Source organism: Hemicordylus capensis, chromosome 5 (genome assembly GCF_027244095.1).
Source record: "Hemicordylus capensis ecotype Gifberg chromosome 5, rHemCap1.1.pri, whole genome shotgun sequence".
NCBI lineage: Eukaryota > Metazoa > Chordata > Lepidosauria > Squamata > Cordylidae > Hemicordylus > Hemicordylus capensis.
This window is the reverse complement of record NC_069661.1, coordinates 169,536,049-169,552,421: the sequence shown is the minus strand read 5'-3', so window position 1 is coordinate 169,552,421 and position 16,373 is coordinate 169,536,049. Positions and strand designations below refer to the sequence as shown.

General features: G+C 41.7%; 1 long non-coding RNA gene across 2 annotated transcripts in view; it reads right to left on the bottom strand.

Moving 5' to 3' along the window:
• Positions 1–267: 267 nt before the first annotated feature.
• LOC128325830 (uncharacterized) overlaps positions 268–16,373 on the bottom strand; it is a 38,237-nt gene continuing 22,131 nt past the window's right edge. The window contains exons 2-5 of one of the 2 annotated variants that reach the window (XR_008307659.1): positions 13,178–13,313; positions 10,618–10,733; positions 3,650–3,826; positions 268–965 (exon numbers count right to left, since the gene is read on the bottom strand). This is a non-coding gene — a long non-coding RNA (uncharacterized LOC128325830). The remainder of the gene's footprint in view (positions 966–3,649; positions 3,827–10,617; positions 10,734–13,177; positions 13,314–16,373) is intronic. The other variant, XR_008307658.1, reaches the window with a different exon arrangement.

Here is a 16,373-nt window from a genome sequence, read left to right as displayed (position 1 = left end):
TATATCATCTGCAGAGTGTTGCTTATCCATATAATGAGCCACAAGAGGAGCCTCTACAACCTTATGAAGAACTAGTAGACATTAGGCCTGTTACATTAACGGGCACTAGAAGAGTTGTGTAGGAACGTTTGCAGGTTTAACGGGTACTACGTGCGCACGCAGCCAGACTTTAACCCCCCTCCCTCCCCAAAAGCAAGCGGATCAGGGACCCACAGTGCCTCCTCCCACCACCCGGTTCCCCCTCTCACCCACTCACAGGGCGCCTAGGTGGAGGGAAGATGCTCCTACTTTTTTTCCTTCTTCTTCCTTTTTTTCTTTTTTGCACCTCTGCTAGTTGTTTGGCCCCACCAGCCACTTGGAAGCCAATCACGCAGGGCGCGTGTCTATTTGCTGCCACAAAGGCTAATTAGATCCAATCACCACTGTCTCCTGGCTCTGACCGAGAAAGCCTCTCCCCCCACTCCCTCAACCCCTGGGGCGGCTCCACCAGTAGGTAGGCAGGCAAGCAGGCGGGCTGAACTCCAGGCCCGGCCACAGGGTGCAGCCTCTAGCCGAGGCCCTCCCGAGGCGAGCAGGGGGGTCACGGGGAGAGGGCTGGCCTCCTGCCTCCCTGCCTGGGCACGCATCTTCTGGATGGAGGATTTCCCGCTGTGCTGCAGGCCCATGAGCAGGATGCAGGGCTGCTTGGAGGAGTCGCCGCCCCCGGAGCCCAGCCCGACGCCGATGCCTCTGCTCCCGCCTCCGGGGGCCCTGCTCCCGCCACCTCCCCCTCCATCCAGTTCAGCCCTGCGGTGGAGGTGGCGCTGGCGGGGGTCCTCCTCATCCTCGGTGTCCTCGTCTTCGTCTTCTCTGTCCTCTGCCATCATCGTCACCCACCCCCACACACGGGCCACCGCCGCCGCTGCTCTCCATCCGTGCATAGTTTCCGTTGCAGCATCCGCGCACACCACGCATGAGCAGAACACCTGCCAGAGACACGGACGCAGGTACCTTAGGGTTTTATTATATAGGATAGAAGCGGGAGCAGTGTTCTGCAATACGGACCTTGGCACTCCTATCTGATTTTCCAATATACCAAAGGTTGCAAGGGCACTGAATAACATAAATTATAGCCTTGGAGCTGCAATTGGTGAAAAACCGAAGCGGGAACGGTTTGTTGGTAAAGGGATGGTATACAACCTTAGCAGGCACAGCTAATGTACACACAGAACAGTGGCCACAAGGAAAAAAGCCAACCGGCTCAGAGTCATGCTTGTTCATAGATAAGAGATCAGTTCTAATTAACATGTCCCAAATACTCGAAGTCTTCCGATAAGCAACCAAGGGTGGAACCTCACACCCTGGTAACTCTGCCAAAATGTGCCAGTGCTTATTAATAATGTTCTTAATTTTATATGCCAATGGATTGTATTGTAATGACCAAATAAGGCGACATGTTGTTCAGGCTCCAAACACCCCTGTTAACAACAAGCCTTGGAAGGGAGGAGAAATGTTCCATGAACTGTCCAAGGACAACCAGGGCCCTTCACTCATAATCTCAAGGCCTCTCATGACCCCACGACTAACAGAGATCTGGTTGGCAGGAACTAGAGACAGGGCCTTGGCTTTGGTACACCCTCCCAAAGAGCTTTGCCATGCTCCCTCCCTCAGCGTTTTTTAAAAAACAATTTAAAACATATCTTTTAAAATAAGCTTTTAAATGTTTCATCCACTGTTTATATCTGGTAGGTTCCTTAGTTTTTATAGTTCTCAGTTTTTAGCTTTTTAGATGACTTTTAATTTGAAACAAAACAAGTTGTTCTAGTAAGAACTAATCAGCCTATTTTCCTTTTACTGTCTCTACATCTGGACTAAATTTGGTGCAAATCGAGGTCCACAAATTAGATCTCTTGTGCCTCAAATGTTCATGTGTCCACCATCTTGGATTGGGGTGGATGTCATCTTTACAAACTGCACCATTAAGGTGTCCCTGTGTGTCACTCACTACAACTGTACCTAATTTGGTTCAAATCAGTTAGACAGTCCACAAGTTAGCCCACTTGGACCTCAAAAGTTTACATGTCCACCATCTTGAATCAGGGTGGATGACATCATCACAGACTATGCCATTGAGGTGTCCCTCTATGTCACTCACTGTAACTGAACCCAATTTGGTTCAAATGAGTTAGACAGTCCACAAATTAGCCCGCTTGCACCTCAGCTGTTCACCCGGCCACCATCTTGAATTGGAGCGGATGACATCATCACACACCATGCCATTTGGGCACCCCTATGTGTCCCTACAGCTGTAGCAAATCAGTTAGGCAGTTCACAAGTTAGCCCACTTGAGCCTCAAAAGTTTATGCATCCGCCTTCTTGGATTAGGGTGCATGACATCATCACAAACTACGCCGTTGAGGTGTCCCTATGTGTCCCTACAACTGGACCCGATTTGGTTCATATTGGTTCAGGCGTTGGAAAGTTGATAGGGACACACACACACACACACACACACACACACACACACACACACACAGAATGCCCGGTGATCTTATAAACCTACAGGAAAGTAGTCTATAAACCCATAGTTTTAATTGTGGTTTTAGCTTGGTCTTTTAACTTGTTTTAACTTGATTTGTTTAACAATATTAGTTTTATTTTACATTATATCTATTTTATTAATGTTGGAGCCACCTCAAGCAGTAGTGTAATATTTGAAATAAATAAATAGAGTTAGCCAGAATGCATTCTTAAATTTAAGGTAGTTTTGCAGCACCTTTAAAGGGCCTAGAAACATTTACACATACTTTATTTCTGTATAATATTTTAGGAATTACTTATGCTTCTGCAGTTTGAAGGCTACCTGCATGCGTGCAATGAATTAAAGCATTGCTTGTAATGTGCCCAAAATATATTGTCAGTTTCAGTGAAACTTCTCAAGTACTCCTTATAATCTAAGCTTCTGGTGCTCCTCTCCTCCACATTTGAGAATTTAGCTTTGAGTCCATGCAAAGTTAATTAACCTTCGTAAAACAAGTGTCACTCACACATATGTTTTGTGGGGATGTGATTTGCATAACTATTTCATTTGGTGCTTATCAAATGAGAAGTTATATATTTTCAAGTTTTCATTCATCTAGTAAATATTCTTTCATGTGCTGAAGAGGCTCTGCTCACAGTACTTGATGTGAGCACCAAATAGGTTAGTGCATGATAGTTTCAATCATGAACATGAAGTGGAGGGGGGGCGGGATCATGCCTGCATAGATCCACTCTTTCTATATATACCTGGGTAAATTTGACCTTTGCAATAAATCTATTACCTGTCTGTAAAGACGTTTTCTATAAAACAGAGAAACTTGTTGATATATTGATATAAATTAGATGGCAAATTCTTCTCTCCCCCAGGAAATGACCATTATACCAAATATTTTTCTAAGTGCTGCCTAGTCTGACTTACTAAGATGCCATTTGAGATCCTGGCTGGCTGTGAGCAGAAGAGATTATAACTTTTTTAATCAAGAAAAAGAAGTACTTGCAAGCACAAAGCACAAATTGATTTTTGAACCTCCAAAATGATACACAGCAGGAAAAGAACAAACTGATTTTTTTCCTCCAAAAAATTCTACCATGTGAAGGATTTTATTATTATTACTACTATTACTATTACCTTTCTCACTTTTCTTTTTGGCAAGGAGACATTCAATTTGCGAAAAGGTGCAATAGGATGAATACTGGGACAGATCTATGACACCAACAGCTAACACCAGCCCATATTTTCTGAGGGTTTCCAGGCAAGCTATTTCACCTTGCTTGATTGTATTGTAGCATTAGTATTCAGCCCACACTGGAAGCAAGCAGAAAGGGCAATGTTAGAGTTTCCATTGTGCTTGTTTGTGAATTGAAGCATAAGCTGACATTCTGTAGTAGAGCAAGAAAATGCAAGCAACATAGTTCATAAACCAGCTTTTCGATGGGTCTACCACTTCAGATTGTTGTCCTAAGGATGCCTTCCTGCTCAATAGAACTCCCTGCTTTCATTTTGCATTCCCAAGATATGACTTAGCTACTGCCTCTATTCTCCTCCAAGCAACAATAATCTAGATTGGTTTCCAGGCTCCTTGAAGGCTCCCAAAAAAGGACAGGTATGTATGTAATGCCTCCTGAGGCATTACTAGATGGGGTAGGCAACCTTGGCTCTCCAGCTGTGGTTGAACTACAGCTCTCATCACCCTCAGCAATTGTGACTGTGGATGATGTGAGTTGGAGTTCAGCAACAGCCAGTTGCTTTCCCCTGATCTAGAATATTTATTTATTTATTATTAAAACTTTTATACCGCCCTTCCAAAAGGCTCAGGGTGGTTTACATTAAAACGTGTCATTAAAATATGTCAGTGGATGGTGCTCAAGTATTGTATGGAGGTAATTCATAGGTTACTATGGCTCTGCTTGAATATCTCAACGAATGATCTGCATATGGCCACCAGATAAAGTGTGCCATCAAGTCAATTCCAACTCCTGGTTTCCACAGAGCCCTGTGGTTTTCTTTTGGTAGAATACAGGAGGGGTTTTCCATTGCTTCCCCCTGTGCAATATGAGATTATGCCTTTCAGCATCTTCCTATATCGCTCCTGCCTGATATACTACCAGCAGGGATTTGAACCGGCAACCTTCTGTTTGTTAGTCAAGCATTTCCCCGCTGTGCCATTAGGTGGCTGCCATATGGCCACTAGGCAGTAGTATTACTATTATTGTTTAGATGACAAGTGGTGGCTTAGCATGGTGCCTGGAGGTGCTGCCTTGGCAAGGTGCCTACGCCTGACTATGGGGAGTTGCAACAGGAAGAGGAGAGAGCAACCTGCTCCCACCTGGCTTTCTTCTTCCTCTTACACCTGGTTGCATCTGTCCATTGCTTGACTGAACCAATTTATCCACCTGATTGTTGTTTTCACAGACTTCCAAATTGTCTGGAGGCAGAAGAGTGGTGGCCATGACAACTACATCGAGTAGGTTGCTGAGTAGGAGGTTAGAGAAGGGCAACATGTCCTTGGGCAAGGTAGCAATGGTGGAAGTAACAGCAGGATCAGTACCACCATCCCCACCAGCAGCACAGCAAACCACCAGCAAAGCTTTGCCTCAGCGGGCGGAGTGCTGGGGGGGGAGGGTCTGAGGCCAGCCTGACATCACTGGGGAGAGGCAGAGGCTTCCTTCCTGCTTCTCCGGCAAGGTTCAGAGGGTGTGACTTTAAGATGGATGATACCCAGTCTCTTTCGTTCACTCTCTCTTAAAGAGACTCACTACTGAATCTTGCTATTTAGTTTGGAGAAAGGACAGGTCATGTTAAGCTTTGTGTGTGGCCTATGCAGTTCTATTTATATATATTTTTAGTTCTAGAAATATTGGAAATATTAAGTTATAGTTCTATGAAATATTTTTTTTCAACCAAACATTTATAGTATTTAAAGCTCAATCTGATATCAGCAGTACCAGTTGTTAGGGCTGTGCAATATCAGATTAGGAATTTCAGAAAGGGCCCAATATTGGCCATTTGGGGTGGCGGGTGGGGAGATAATCTGAATCCAAGATAAGGAGGTCTATTTTGGATGGGAATTTTCCAGTTCCTTATGGGGAATTCTGAAGCATTCCAGGGATCCAAATGGCAACAGGGGCAATTCCAGATGGGGCTTTTAACAAACAACCAATATTTATATACTGCTTTTCAACAAAAATTTCCAATGCGGTTTTAGCTGGTTACTCCTCCAGAATGGAGGGTGTGAGTTCACATATTGGACAGATTTACCCCAAAGTCCCTGTGAGCTATTGGGGAGCACTTCACACTTGACTCATGTTTTTCATTGAGTGTTAGAGCATAGCCTGATTTATGTCCCGGGTAAAAAAAAGTCTACTCTTTGCTTCAGTTTGGGGTGGGGTGGGGGGCAAATTTGAACTTGCAGTAAAGCCTTGCAGTAAACCCACAGTAAAGCCTGCTGTCTGGAAATGCTCCAGGAGTCTGCACCCCACCATCAGAGCGGGGGTTGGGGGAGATATTTTACCATCTATCTGCCCACCCTCCTGCCTCTCTGCCTGCCCCTGTATTTATTCCTTAATTTTTAAAAGTTTTAAGCTGGTTATTTTACTTACAATTTAAAATAATTCTCAGATGTTATATTACTTTCCCTGAGATTCTTGGATGTTACACCACTTTTCCTCTGTGATTCTCTGGTGTAAAATTTCTGGGTTGTTTTTAAATCCTAATTTAAAAACAATGGATGGCCAGATTTCCTTGATTAAATAGAAGAGTCTAGCTAGACTTATCTACTTGTGGGGCAACTTTCAGAGCTCCCTGTCTAAATTTCATTTTTTCCAGTGATTTTTTAAACTTTCCCCATAGATTTCTATGGGGAATTTTATCAATAAAAATGATTCCAAATCTGATTCTGAAATTCTGAAGGTTCCAAAGGACATGGAAAGGATATCTGTGGTTCTGGATCAGATTGTATTGGATCTGATCCAAAATTTGTGACTGTGCACAGCCCTATCAGTTGTACCGAGAGAAGGATAGATTGACCAGTTAACTAAATAACTTCCATCTCCTCACTTCTCCAGTTAGTGCCTTTTGCTTTTGTCATTTCAGACTCTATTGAATGAGTTCCACATTCTTTCAATTCATGCTTAATACCACAATATTCAAAGGGGTGGAGTCCACTGACCCAGACCACGATTTTCTGTTAGCTCCTCCTCACTCCTGATTGGTCTTCCTTGGATCATCATGGCAGCAACAGAGCAAGGCTACATGGCAAAAACTTATCTCCTGCTCCTGTTCTCCTGACTGTGATGTCCTCTTTCTGTGGCCTGATAAATGAACATATCAGAACCAAGCCCCAGAAATTGATGATATGACTTTAATTTGGAACACAAAGTTGGATTCAATATATTTACAATTGTTATGGGGGATTCAATTTACTATTACATATTTTGTGGGTTAAAGTATTTATAGAGGATTTCTCTAGAACCTTGGCTGCTATGAATACACTGAGAAGGGGTGTTTTGCTAATGATGAATCATAAATGAAAAATAGTCGGATATAGTTACTCTTTAGAAAATTTGTTGCTATAATAAGAGAATGCTTTTTTCTGTTCTTTCTATTATAAGGACATTGTTGTGCAATTAAGTGTTCAGAAGAGTACCGCAGATGGTATCTTATGCACCCAATGTGTTCAGAAATAGGGATGTACAATTATTTCCATGGAGTTTTATACAATTCCCAACTATGAAGCTGGACATCCACAGAAACTCTGCAGAGAATCTTGGAAAACTGCAGAGTTTCTGAACATCTGTGAATGTGTGTATATGTCCTGCCACCCTACCCCCCAAAAGGTGTTTCTTCTCTCCCTGCTTGCTCCTGTAGCAGTCTGCACACCTCTGGCTGCAGGAGTTTGGTGCTAATTGTGCTCGTCTCTGCACAAAGCCTGCAAAAAGCAGCCAACTGACAAGGTTTCCACCCACCAGTTAGTGGGAGAGGCCTTTGAACTGTTGAAATTTACAGCATGTTTAAATACCTTCTTGGTTTCACCTTACAGTGAAAGAACTCTGACTTTGCTGCAGAGAGGAAGTTTTCATTTTCACCTTGCTTTTTGCAACCTTTGGCATGCAATTCTGAGGGCTTAAGCAAGATGTGCCTTATCTAGTCCCCAGGACAAAGGTGAAACTGACAGGTTTGAGTCAAGAAGAGTACCTTCACTGTAGTGGTAAAAGTGACAGGAGGTTTCAAACTCTTTGTCATTTCTAGTCCTACAATAAAAGGACTTCTCAGGACTTTCTGCAGGCCCCCTGCTAACTGAACAAAAGAGCAACTGGCCTTATACATACCCTACCCAGCACAGCATCCCTCCAGTGGCTGTTGCTGGTTTCTATCTTATGTTTCTTTTCTAGATTGTGAGCCCTTTGGGGACAGGGAGCCATTTTATTTTATTTTATTTTATTTTATTTTATTTTATAGATAGATAGATAGATAGATAGATAGATAGATAGATAGATAGATAGATAGATAGATAGATAGATGGGAGACCTATCTATCTATGTAAACAGCTTCGTGAACTTTCATTGAAAAGTGGTACATAAATATCTGTCGTATTTGTAAGTAGTCAGTTTCATGGCTCTTTGCAGCCTTCATACAAAAATCTTTGCAAGATGTTGCACATAATTGCATCTATATTTTCTTCTTCTGAGCAGCAAGTGAAAGAGTGCACAACCATTCACTTTCTCCCTTAAGATAAATTAAACCAGATTGAATCAGATATGAGAGAGCTCTGGAATGTTTATCCACATAACCAGAACTATAATATCCACACTGGAAAATCAAACTAGGCACCTATACAAGCATGTATATACACTCTTCTGTATATACACTCTTCTGCTAATGTATTTGTGCCATAGCACCTCTGATTTTTCCCCCCTATAAAGGACATTTAAAATTTTCTTGAAATGATTTTGGCCATGTTTCTGCCCTAAGAGAACTATAAAACCTTAAGCAAAATCTACCTGTATCAAAAATAAGGAATTTAGAATGTTGAGAATTGTTAGCTTGGGAGTAAATATAGGAATCTTTATCTTTTCCCATTGGCAGCCTTTTTTTCCTGGCAGCAGAAACAGAAATCCTTCTACAGTCCTCTGTGGGAAAATGGCATCAACAAGGCATTGCTTGCCATTCATTGGTGGCCTTCCCGCACAGTGATTTGTAAGCCACTCCTGCTTCTACCGCCATCGAGTGACAAGTGCTCATAGAAATGTGGGGCCTTCTCCCTATTAAGTTGTAATTGGTGGTAAGTTGGGATGTCTCCAATTTGACTATAGCCACAATCACAGCCATGTTGGAGGAGGCAGAGCCATCAAGCCAGGGTCAAATAGAGAGTGCTACTTCTTATGGCAGAGATGAGACAAACCATCTAATCTAGGAAGCAGTCTGGGGAGGTCCCACAAGAATTCAGCCTGGAAAATACAACTGTGCTCATCTCAGTGCTATTTTAGGCGGGGGCCAATGATGAGAGAGACTTGGCAGCCTGATAGTTCTGGAATTTAGGGAAGAAGGGAACCATGGGAAGTGATCAATAAAGTGAGGAAGAGGAGAGAAAGGGTGGCATTAGAACCCCCTTCCCCCCAATTATGAGGCCACGGAGAGAGGGAATATAGCCTAGGCCAGGTATGGGGAGGGGTTGGAGAGAAGGACAAGAATTTACTGTCCTCTATCCTATCTCACCTGCCACCCTGGTAGGTGTTACAATGGACAACAATAATGGTTAAACACGTGTGGTGACTAAGGGCTAGCTTGCATGTTACATTTTCCTCAGATATCAGATTACTCCTGGGGGTGATTAGTGAGCTACCCCAGGAAGGATGAATCTATGGCACAACAGATCTGGTTTCAAAATGCACAGCTTCACCATGGAACATGATGCACAGACAATGCTTTGGCAAATGGGGATAATCTCTAAATGTTAGCATGCAAGTTAGACCGGTCTTGGTCCAGTGCTAATCCAGAGTTTCTAACACTGTGGGATGGGATAGAAAATATAGGACATACAATAGTCAATGATTTAGTAGTCAAACCCATTCTCTTGCGCCTGGAACTATAACATATTAACATTGGCCTCAAGACACTTTTCTGACCTACCTTCAGGCAATCTAATGTACCCAGGAATACCCAAGGCATGGCTGTAATCCAGCTAAAATTCCTTATGAGTCTACTGAAAGCAGTATGACTTCAATCATCATGATTAACTCATTGTGTTGATTTCAACAAGACTTAGTCATAACTTACTTGAACTGCATGGAGTCATTAAGTTTAAATGTCCAAAGAAGGCTAAAACCCATTAGTGAAAAGTGTCTTTCTCTGTATCACCAGGCCGATTAGTTGGGACTTTTAAAAACTAGGCCGGTTAGTGATAACAGTGCAATAACGATGCCTTAATGAAAATGATAGGGTTGCGAGCTTCTTTCATTTCTGACATCAAGCAAAATTCTTGATGAATTCTAGCCATCTGGGTAGCATGTCTATACAAAACCAAAGAACAAAATAATCTTTTAAAATCACTAACTTTCTTAATAAAGATTTCCTGTTAGATATATACTAGAAGCAATTATTCCTCACTTTGTCTAACTTTTTTTTACATTTCTATTATTTAAAGCAAATCCCTCTCTTCCTGAAAAAGTACTCCTATTGAATACAAAACTACAGCTATTGTTCCACTCTAAATAAAGTCTTTGTGAATCAGCAGAATTATCTAAATATAGGCTTATTACTCAATTATCTTCTGAATTAAGCTAGGGAACATTTTTTTTAATTACCTGTCATTTTTTGTAGCACCATAGTGTGACATTATGGGAAAGTACTGGACAATTTTTCTAGAAGTATCACTCAAAATGACCTTTATCTTAATAAAGTACCCTAAAGTTAATTGAGCCTTTTAATAAGGAGCTCCTAGTATGCCTGATAAAAATTTACAAATTATATAATTTGCTAGTTTAAATAGTAGAGTAAAAGTTTGGGGCCTCAGTTCTACAATTATCTATGGACAGACCCTTCCCTTTTTCAATTTTGTAGTTTTTTGTACAAATTCAAAGTCAGCACTGAGGTCATACCCTTTTGATGAGGTAGAGAACACTGATGTATGAGGAGAGTTCTTCAGTGTGCTTCAGCTGCAAAGGTCTGAGGTATTTGCAGAAAATTGAACTTCTCAAATATGAGATACTAAGACCTTTATGAAATAAATATGGCTTTGATTAATAACACCATTCAAATTAACTGATGCTTTATGACCTCTAGCCACATAAGGCAAATGCTGTTGGCTAATATCATTCTCATCTTTTCTGTAATAGCTCCCATGAACTTCCAGGGATCAAACTATTATCTGTGTTGTATCAACTAATCAGCTACCTTGTCTAATTTAAATTAATGAATGACTTCTTAGCTTTTAAGGAAGCTTTCATAGCAGAACCAGATAGCTGAAGACTATGATTTGGCTGGTTGGTCCAAGTAAATCTTGGAAATACAACTCACTGTTGCCTCTCCCCCTTTCTTCTCTGCCCCATGGTCCACCGACTCCTAAAGCTCCCTTGCTTCCTGCCAGCACTTTAACTTCCTTGCTGCCATAACTTTAAAGCTCTTCCTACTTCTTGGCCCTGGGTGGCATCAGTACCCATGATCAGAAGTACCTTTCATGAATGGAAGGAAAGGTGTGCTCATGGCAATGGTCCTTTCATGAGCAGAAGGGATCTTTTATGAACTCTCCTTCCGTGAGGAAAAGGAGCTTCCAGTGATGGTCTGCCCCAGCACCAAAGGTTTGGATGCTATGTGACAATTTTCACCTGATATTCTTTCTTTCTGAGCCTTTATTTCATCTGCATTGTGCCTCCTGAAAACCTTGTTGCCTCACATCCCTACCTCTCATCCTGCTTCCCATTATCTTCCTCGTCCTACTCCCTATTATCTTCAGTGCTTCTCTTTCTACTTCCTGATCTCTTTCTGTTTTTTTGTTTTTTAAACTTTTATACCGCCCTTCCAAAAGGCTCAGGGCGGTTTACATTAAAACACCATTAAAATACGTTAATAATTAAAACAAGAATTATAAAGCATAAAACAACAATTAACAATTAAAAACATCTTAAAACAGCAATTAAATAATCAGAACAATTTAAAAACAAGTTTTAAAAAGCTGAGAAAGCCTGGTTGAAGAGATGTGTTTTTAGGTGTTTTTAAAAATTTGCCAGAAATTGCTGTTTGATTCCTCAAGGCTCCTGAACCCTTTGTGTTCCACTTTCTAGTCATCACCCTACATTGCATGTTATTTTACTATCCTCCTGATATCAGCATCCAGCCTCTTCTACCCCCATCCCAAGGCTAGAATGGGCAGCTGGAGATCTATAAGCACATTGACTGACTATAGTGCTCTGCATTAGGATTATCTGAAGGGTTTTGTGTGTGGGTGTGTGGTTGTTTGTTTGTTTTGCATATGTGGTGGGGGAGGTTGTTTGCTTTCTTTTCTTGGATTCTAGAGGAAAAATCTAAGATTGGATGTTTGCTTTCATCCTAAATAAGTAGCACAAATTAAATGCTGAACACATATAGGGTTAGACCAGCCTTTATCAGTTTTCAGACAACAGCCTAGCATAGCATCATTCACATGCAACAAATTAACCTGACCAGCTAGAAGGATATCTGATAAAAGCAACAACAGAAGCAGTGAAATTACTTATAGGGCAATTTCCATAAGCAAAGAAAGCCTTATCCCACAAATCTTGACAAAGCAGTCATAAGGCTGAACAGACAGTGACTTGAAACAAATGTAGGAAATACTCAGAATCAAACCTTCCAGTGTCAGGATGTTCATTATTTATTTATTTTGCAAGAACTGCTCTATTTTCCAAGGGCCAGAGATCTTTCTGCAATCCAAACACTTATTAGTGGTCAGGTTATATATTAGGCCTGCACAATATGTGACTCACTAACTCAAACGAAGCTCACCAGCCATTTATCAGCAGCCCACTGACTTGTGGCTCTTCTCTATCCATGCCTCCCCCAGACCTACCATGCTCTGATTTGTGGGGGAAGATTCCCCCTCCACTAGTTTTTCTCACTTCTAAAACTACACTGCAAACAAGGACAAGAAAGCACTAAATGAAAGCTATAGAGTAAACATAGTATATAATGTTGTGTTTATGTGTAATAAAATTGTGTTTAATTTTCCTTTTAAGCTTATTGAGTGTAACCACCTAACATGAATGACCTGCTTTTAAAAGGCCATTAAGGATCATTATCTTACACTAGCTAGAAGTTACATTTCAACCATGTGCCCTTTTAATGGAACGAAAACTGTGTTTAAGGACAGAGATCTGGTCTTAGAGCTTTGTGTTGGACAGGGTTCCTAAATGGCTATCTGGCAATGCATCCCTAATTGTTAGTGGCCAAAATCTGCTATCATTTGAAATAAAGGACTCAAATGAATAGGCACAGGAATGTAGGACATGCAATACACACACTTCTAAGTCTCCAACTAAGAGATGAATAGAGGATGCAGCCTAAGGTAAGAAAATGTATACCTAGAGATTGCTGAAGAGACAAAGGAGGGTGTTTTTTTTTTAAAGCCTACACATTAGAAATCAGAAAAAATATACTTTGAAATCAAAATGAACTCTGCCATACCTGATCCCTAGGTAATTCCAGTGGTATTTCCATAGTCACTCACTCTGCAGAGATCTTGCAGCCTTAGGGAATGGGAAAGCATCCATCTGTGAATGATCCACCTCAGGGACATATTTTGAGGTGCTACAGGACACTTCTGAGGGAAGGAGAGATTGTCAGATCCCCACAAGGGGCACTGCAGCGCTAAGGAAGCTCTCAGTAGCAGAAATGCTTCTTCCTTGCATGTGGAAGCACACTTAGGCTCAGGCCATGACTCATGTCAGCCACTGAGATTTTGTAAAGATTACTAAGTGCATATATTTTAGGCAGTCAGGGAAAGTGCTATATAAAAATACTGGTCTGGATTCAAAGAACCACATGACTACTTTCATGCACCCAGGGAGGGTTCGGAGTTGTAGGTCTCAAATAGCTCTCCCTGCGATAGGAAAACCTATTATGAAACTGGATATGGTATAGAGTTCTGTCATTCAAAAGTGAGGCTAAAAGGCCTGCTGGGCATGCTCAGGCACCTGAGGCAGTGAAGCCAGGCAGGGGCAGAGGGAGGCCAGCAATGGCCCGGGTCCAGCCCACCACGGCGGCCCCCTAGCCCCGCCCCCTACATCTGATGGGAGATGTGAAGCCACACCCCCTCCATCTGATGGCAGGCACAGGGAGCACAGTTTTGCTTGCAAATGGGGCCACATGGCCTCGTTTGCAGGCAAAATTTTTGACCAGCACCAGGTTCGCAGCGCGGCCATAGCTGCTCTCCCTACCTAAAAAGCAGGGAGAGTCGCTCCCAGCCATGCTGTGAATGCGGTGCTGGTTTAGCCTGCAAACAGGGCTGCGCAGCCCAGTTAGAGCAAGCAATCCCCAGTCAGCGCCGCTTTCGCAGCACGGCCAGGAGTGACTCTCCTTTTAGAAGACAGTGTCTTTTAGAAGACAGTGCTTCCTGGGGATTTTGCCTGCAAACTGGGCCACGCAGCCCCAGTTGCAAGCAAAGCTATGTCCCCTGCATCTGCCATCAGATGCAGGGGGTGTGGCTGGAGTCCCAGGCACAACCCCTGATTAGCTGCGGCCTGGGTTCTTTGAAACCATTTGCTCAATGGTGTCTCCGCCCCTTTGAAACTCCCTCCTTTTTTGCTGCCTGTTCCCTCATCCCCCCACTAGCTAATGGTGACAGAGTTGCCCTGACAACACTTGATTTTGAATGACAACAAGCCAACTAGAGGAAAGGAGATTGCAAACCATTCGGAAGGTAGTGGCAGGAAAATAAGCAGCAAGGGAGAAAAGCAAGTAAACATGTGGACATGTAGCTGTTTCAACCTTCAAACTGGTTTGAGCCGGTTCGCATTGAACTGGGTTCAATTTGGTTCAATCGCAGACCAGAGATTTTTCTCAAAGGCCAGTCTGGTTCGCAACTGAACTGGACGAACCTACCAGCTTTGAGGCAGACCAGTTCATTTTGAACTATTTGTACATACCCCTACTGGGCACATCTAAAGTATCTTTTTGGTCTCCAGCCACCAATGATAAATACTGCGTGCATTGGTTCTGATGCCCCATTTCTTCAAGGGGGAAAATAGTATTTTTGTTCAGGGATGGCTGATGGCTGTTAAAGATAAAGTTAAATACATCTGCAGCAGGGATTCTCAAACTCTAGCCATTGTGGCTGGGGGTGATGGAATTTGTAGCTGAACAGCATCTGGGGACCCAAGTTTGAAAACCTCTCATTGACAGAATAATGCTGATCATGGATATTAAAAGCAACATATAAAAGATGAATGCTAAGAAAGGGCTAATCCTTTTCATACTAAACCCAATGGCAGAACAGCACAGCTTCAATAGAAATGGATCTAAGCTTTTGAGGAGTTAATCCAGCAAAGCATGCAAGCTTATTTTTCATTTCAGCAGCACCATCAATGTGTACAGTGCTTGCCTTTAAGCATAGTAATCCTTCTGCAGTGAAGTTTGAATCTACTGAAGTCATCATGATATTTTATTTTCAGCTGCAGTGTTTACAAATGGTGGAAATGTATAAAATGTGCATCAGTGCTTATTTGATAGGTAGGGAGATGGTGGAGATGGAAACCTGAGTGTAAAATATGAATTATTTTGTATATGCTGAAAGCCAGAGAAAATGGATCATCAGAGAATGTCTTGGAGTGCAGCAATAATTGAATATAACAATACAACTATCCCCTTTTGTGCTAAGATTATCTTTTAGAAACAGCACTTAAGCTTTTCAACCCACTTTAAAATCCTTCTGGAAGACAAACACTATATTTACCCATTCATGGATTCTTATTATTCTTTATAAATAAATTACTTGTATATAATATTGTGCTATACTAGAAACAGGTTTACTGGAATGGATTAAACTGTAACCATAATTTTAAAACTTAATTCTGGTAGAATTAAGACACATTTGTGAACAGACAATATGATACATAGTATTGTTAAATCAAAAGAAGAGGATTTAATCCATTTTTTCGTTCAGAATACACTTCCAGGAAGCAAGTTCCATTTATTTTGTTGGCCCTTCATTCTTGTGTAATGTGTTTTGGACTGAGAAAGCAATCCCACTGAACTTCTTGACGGAAGCTACCTATAATTCATGATCCTTCCAGACAAGGTCCTCTTTTGCTCTCCTGTTACTCCACTGAGAGAGGCTAAAGTGGGATCTGGTCTGGCAGGTACTTGGCTGACTAGTTCTTTGGAAAGAAGCTTCTCTCTCTCCATACATTTGATGCCCAAGGCAAATGCAGTTTGCTATATCCAAGTGCCAAGACTGCTTGCCAATGCACTAAGGAAATACATTGTAGTGGAAGGGGCAGTCAAAAACAGATTGCAACCTTGAATTTTAATCTGGCTCTTCATCTGCTTCCAGGGTAACAAAGAGATGTGCTGACCCAAAGCACAGAGCAAGGCACTCTCTCCATGAAGATTATCTAGACTGAATGTATGTGACTGGAAAATAAATAAATAAATAATAAATAAATAAATTTAAATTAATTAAATGCATTTTAATGCATTTGACTGGAAAATAAATAATAAATAAATGTATTTATTTCCATTTGACTGGTAAATAAATAACAAATAAATAATAATTAAAAAATGGAACATGTTTCTCTTTTGTGTTATGAAGAGACAAGACTGGCTATTGAAAACACTCCTGGTCATCTTCGTGAATATACAATATTAGCTTTACATGTGAAGA